We start from the raw sequence: 6,000 nt of genomic DNA, 5'->3' as shown, positions 1-6,000 counted from the left end.
TTAGCTTATTCACATTAATTGGAAAATTCACTTCATTTAAAACCTCGAAAACCATATAAAGGTTAACATTAAAGATTTCAAACTTTGAATTCAATATTTAGACGAATATAGTTAAAAAACTGTTTACTTATATTTTGGTTATACCTCCACTTCAAAAATTTGCTCGGTCTAATAGAAGAAAACTTGATATTTTCTCACTTTTGACTGGTAGAATGTGAACTTCGACGTTAGATAACTTATACATTATGTTGGTTACAGTAACGATAAAGTGCTCATTTCATAGATAATTAAAAGTGCTATATTTCATTCTTTTAGAAAATCCCAAACAAATCAAAAGTTCTTCAGATATTTTATAAAATGTCATATTGTCTTAACCTTGAGAGAAGAACCCGGACTTTGACCGACTATAAAATTGAATTTAACTAACTCACGGAATTCATTTGTATATCATTTTTTAGATAATTTATTTGATAATAAGTCTATCCTCGGACATTTTTGGTTTAAATGAGTAAAAATGGAGTTATAAAATAAAAACGGCACCGACCTCTTTTCCAAGATGGCGGCTGTTCCCGATATCTTATCATCCCAAAAAATTCACTTTTACGATAAGGACATTCACCTAAACACGTTCCATGAAAAAAATTTGTCCCGCGAAAAGTGCAATTTGATTTGCTAATTTGCCTGAGCTATTTTGTTTCAAACTCATTAGAGTATTTTTTTTTGTTTTTCAAGAGAAACTTTTCGTTGGTCGCGGATTTTACAAGAATTGTTTTTCAGGCCATTGAAAACAGTAAAAGAGTTGGTATTAAATGTTCTTCTATGCAATAGACCAAAGCTAATGGCTCTCCGTCCATCCATTCGACCCGAATTTATAAAAATGCACATACACAAAATTGCACAAAAAGCCATAAGGATGCAAATAAATTTTTTTGTTTGTCATATTTAGTTTATATTAAATCAATCCCTCGAAGTATGTTTACTTTAAAAGTCTAAAAGTTACCAATTAATACGATTTTATCGAGTTTTAAAAACTTGCTTTTAATTAAAAAAGTCAAAAATTTAGAAAAAGTGCTAATTTTTGAATAGGTACATTTAAGTTGTTTCTTGACAAAAAAATTAAAAATTGCATATTATCAAAGGATTTTACCTCTACTTTATTTCATTAGTACAAAGTTTGGACGTCCCGGCTACATACACAAAATGCCCCTTGATTTAGTAAAAAAAAATAAAATTGTCAATTTTTTAACTTTTTTTTCTTTGATTTTAGGTTAGAATATTAGTCAAAAATAATTTTTAAAATTTTTTAACCATCTTAACTTGACAGAAAATTTAATTTGCTATAAAAAGTGTCTTTGAACCATTTCAAAGTCAGGCTTGATTTTCGAGTTAAATCAAAAAAACTGAAAACCGACCAGTGTTGCCGTTTTCTCAGAAATGCACCAATGGATTTAGTAGCACTTTTGGCTGGAGTATTCTTGTATGCCAAGGAATCATAATCGCCAATAAAAACTCTTGAACGAATTTGTTCCATCAAAAAGGGTCTATTCAATAGACTAAAAATAAAAAAATGAGTAACTACTGACTTTTAAAAAATTCAGGCAGAAAAAAAAATAATGAATTAAAATAAAATGCACGACCGTTAGTAAAAAATGGTCAAAATAAAAATTGTAAATTATTGACAGATTTTGGTTTTCCCGTCTCATATTAAGTTACTAATAAAAACTTCCTTAGATCTATATTAATAAAAGAAACAGTAGTGTTTGTCAAAATTTCTACGTACAAAATATGTGTACATACATAGGTATTCGTAGGCTGGTATGGGCTTCAGTCAGAGAATGTATGACCCTCTCTTGCAGAATTCTCTTCCAATGACGGCGGAAACACAAGATCTTTTTCGAATATTAGCCTGATTTCTAACATTCCTACAAGTTGGTTTCAAGATGGTTTACAATCAGTGTTGCCAGTCCAACTAACAATTTTGCTTCTATAACGCTTTATAAATGCAATAGTTGCTTCTATAAAGCTTTATAGAAGCGGGAATGTTGGTCGACTAGGATTTTTCTATGGGGATGGCACTTTAGTCGCTTGCGACTTACGTACACACGAGCCGAAAAGCTTCGTCGCACGGCAAAAATCGACTAGTGAAAAGTCCCCACAAGTGTGAAGTGAAGTAGTAAACCCATAAAAAAACAATATAAATGTATAATTCTCTTAATATCTCTTTTTACATGATTTCAAGTACTTATTCTGCTTTGAGCAGTGTTTTGTTGTGATTGAGTTAAGTTGGAAAAAATACTTTTAAGTTTTAATATTTAACTTAATATTTTTGTATTGTTATTTTTGTTATTTAATTGGTGTTTTATTTTATACTTCAATTAAAATATCAGTGAAATACAATTTTGAAGAGTTTTTTACTTTTTCTGTTTTATTTTTGGGATTTTGGCCTTTCTGGATTTTGGGTTTTCGGGATTTTGGGTTCTCTGGATTTTAGATTTTCGGGATTCTGGGTTTTCGGGATTTTGGGTTTTCGGGATTTAGGGTTTTCTGGATTTTGGGTTTTCCGGACTTTCTGGATTTTGGATTTTCAAGATTCTGGGTTTTCTGGATTCAAAATTTCGGGATTGTGTCGGTCTTCCTGTTAAATAGTATAGAATGAAATATTAATTAAATTTGAAATAATATAATCTTATTTGCGAAATTATCTCATTTGGGTTGTAGTGAAAGATATTATAGTAAGCATACCTATTTAATTTCAAAAGATACTTCTGCCAAAACACAAAAAAATTATGTTTATATGCGATTTTTTGAGATAAATAAACTTTTAAATCAAATATTGCAATCTTTTACAAATAACCTTTTTTTCTTATATCCACAGTTAATACCACCGGTTCTATTATTCTGCCTCCTTCCCTTTACGACTATAGCTGTCTATGATGAATCTTCAACTCGAAAAATCAATCTTGAAGACATCGAAGATGATCACATTAAAAATGAAAGACAATCAAAATCAATGCCCCCTCCGCTCAGTAAACAACCAGCCAAAGGTCAGCCAGTGCAGCTGTATCCGCCCATTTCGAACGAAGACTACCCACCAATACCAAATCCATTCGATACTCATCGTTATTCAACAAGGGCACATCAGCATGTCCAACCACTAACCGATCAACCGACTGCACCAGCAGAAGCCGGTTTGTTTACATTCAATAAATTGTTCATGTGACTCGACTCTTTGATTACTAATTGTAATTGATCTTACCATGTTTAGAGTACCAACATCAACAATCACCAGCTTACCATGGTGAAGAAATTATGTATCTGCCTGCCGGTGGCCAATTGCCGCCTCATAATCCGCAACAGTTGTATGATGTTGGACAGCCACAACCGCAACCGGCACCACATTTCTATTACAGTCACGATGTTCCTCAACAGCAGTCAGCCGGAAACGGAAATGTTAACGAAAACGAATACCAGATACAATTTGTTCCGATTGAACAGCATGGCGGGTAAGTTTTCGGTTTGTGTATTTGATAAAAATAGTGGTGTGGATATTGGCTAATATTACAAGCTTTTTAAAGCTTTAAGACTACAATGTTTGAATTGTGAAACGGGGACAGGTAAATCCTGTCATTGGCAAATAAATTAAACAAACTCACTTTATGAGCATGGGTGCGATTGAGGAAAAAATAATAAAAAGCAAAACAAATCCTTAACTGAGTTGTTACACAAGTTGGAAGCACGTACCGAATATTATAGCTCGAAGCAAATGAATATACATTAATCTTGCTCGAAGCTATAGGAGTTTGTTTTGAACGGCTATGCGCAGTAGTTCTCCTTGGCTTTCTCCTGAAACTAAAACTGAAACTAACCCATCAGGAAGTCATTAGATTTTGTGGATTTCATCACAACAATTTTATTTTAATAAAACGAGTTGTTGGAAAATTCATTCATTTTACGCGTCGATTTTATGATGCAAATTGTTTTTTTTTTCAGCAATAGAGTTCACTGGGTATTAGAGTAGTTTCTGTTGAGAGAAAGCACAAGGAATGTTTGGTGACACTTCCATCTTATGCAATATGATGGTGATGGACCATGAATGCATTTTGTTAAACGGTATGCACCCACCAAAAAATGTTACGATTATTTTACGGAGGATTTCTCTTATCGACGTAATATCTGGTATATACTGAACAAAAGGTTTTGGTTATCAGAGGAAAAAATATTTCAAATAGAATTTCAATAGAGGTAGGTACACTTGTGTCACGGGTGGGGCATTTGTACAGAAAATTAAAAAAAAATGTCGGGAGCAAAAATTTTGTTAGGTTAGCAGATTTCTTGAGCGAGAGGTAACCGATTTATATTAATAGATCAAGAAGGTCCATTTATAGCGATAACAAACATGTAAGTCTGCCGGATTGTATCGGCGCCGATTCTGAGAGAAAATGCAATAACATTGCCGGCAGACTTAAAGCAGAAACACAATCACGCTTTGCCAGACGCGTCGTCGCGTTACGTTGAGAAATCCTCAAAGCTTCTGTCACTTTTAATTTGAACAGCTGATTGAAACATAAAATGTGCTGTCAAATAAAAAAAAAACACAGTCACTCACAAAATTATTGGGCCATGTCTTTATCTTGATTTGAATTTGGAAAAATGAAGAAGGATATTATAATGTATTGAAAAATACATAACAATTTGTTTATTCTCTAATCCTATAGTTATAAAAGCAAAACCAATCAAAATAAATTCTCTTTTAAAGAGAACTAACAATAAAACTCAGTCTACCACATCATTAAATTATTGTTATTTTTGATTGATTTAAAATATCTCGATGTCGTTTTTTTGTGCAAAATTTATATATAGAAACAGAAAAGCACACCTAGTATTTATAATTTATTTTTTTTTCACATTTGGCCCAACAATTATGTGGGTGACTGTAACTATATCTGATAAATGTCAGAAAGCGAGCAAAAGTTCAACCTAGTTGAATTGTTTGCTCGCTTCTTTACGTTTCCTTACGTTTGTCAAAAAAAGCGTACGTAGAAAAAGCGTCATTAGGGGGGTTCACATTGACTAACTTACCGGACAGACCAGCCACCATTTGGTCTGATCTGATGCTGATTTGATAATGTGAACACCCATCCGACTGCCTGTCCGGTTTGCCGGATGGTTTTCAAAAAATTTTGATTTTTTGATTGTCGGACGGACATGTTAGTCAATTGAACGACATGTCTGTCCGGCAGACAGTAATAATCCATTCTCTTCAATTTGAGAGCAGAATAGGTGAAAGATACATTAAAAATAAGATGAAAAATGGGGTTTGATGAAAATTGTCTGATGAGTGTGAACGAAAAATATAATTCAGCCATCAGGCCAAATGACAATCGGTCTGTCCGGTAAATTGGTCAATGTGAACCCCCCTATTGTGTGAGGTTACACAGATTTCGTATGGTTGAACTTTTGGCAGTTGTCAAAATCGACGGCAAAGCGTGATTGTGTTTCAGCTTTTGCATGTTTGTAACCGCTTTAAATGAGGTCCATTTGATCTATTAATATAAATCGGTTACCTCTCGCTCAAGAAATCTGCTGCCGGCTCTTACACTTTTAGTGTGCTGAATTTGAAACTTTTTCCAGATTTATTCTATCATGTCTAGTTTTTGAGCTATAGGTACTCTACTCATCACTATTTTCGTTATAAAGTTTAAAAAAAAAATAAATCGAAATCTAATATTTTTTATTAAAATAAGTTCCAAGTCTTGTAATATCCAAATGGTTTCAAGTGACTATTGTGAGAGTTAGTAGAGTTAATAGGTGTTTTTATTACGTTTTTCTCGTTTTATCTCTAAATTACAAAAATGGCTCTTAGACGATCAAATGTCGAATTTTGAGATTGCATAAGTAGTTTTGCAAAAAAATTATCGGTAAAGTAATTCGACGTCAAAAGTACTCAAAAACTCGTTTTTGACCTCTTATTTTCAAGTATTTCAAGAATGTGACGTCTGC

At 32.9% G+C, this 6,000-nt stretch overlaps 1 long non-coding RNA gene across 2 annotated transcripts in view; it reads right to left on the bottom strand.

Annotated features, from left to right (window-relative positions):
* Positions 1–2,349: 2,349 nt before the first annotated feature.
* The window catches only part of LOC129918720 (uncharacterized), a 24,376-nt gene continuing 20,725 nt past the window's right edge, over positions 2,350–6,000 (bottom strand). Inside the window, exon 5 of one of the 2 annotated variants that reach the window (XR_008772990.1) lies at positions 2,350–2,635. This is a non-coding gene — a long non-coding RNA (uncharacterized LOC129918720). The remainder of the gene's footprint in view (positions 2,636–6,000) is intronic. The other variant, XR_008772989.1, reaches the window with a different exon arrangement.

Source organism: Episyrphus balteatus, chromosome 4, assembly GCF_945859705.1.
Source record: "Episyrphus balteatus chromosome 4, idEpiBalt1.1, whole genome shotgun sequence".
NCBI lineage: Eukaryota > Metazoa > Arthropoda > Insecta > Diptera > Syrphidae > Episyrphus > Episyrphus balteatus.
Note: the sequence above shows the minus strand (reverse complement) of the source record. Positions and strands in the feature narration are given on the sequence as shown.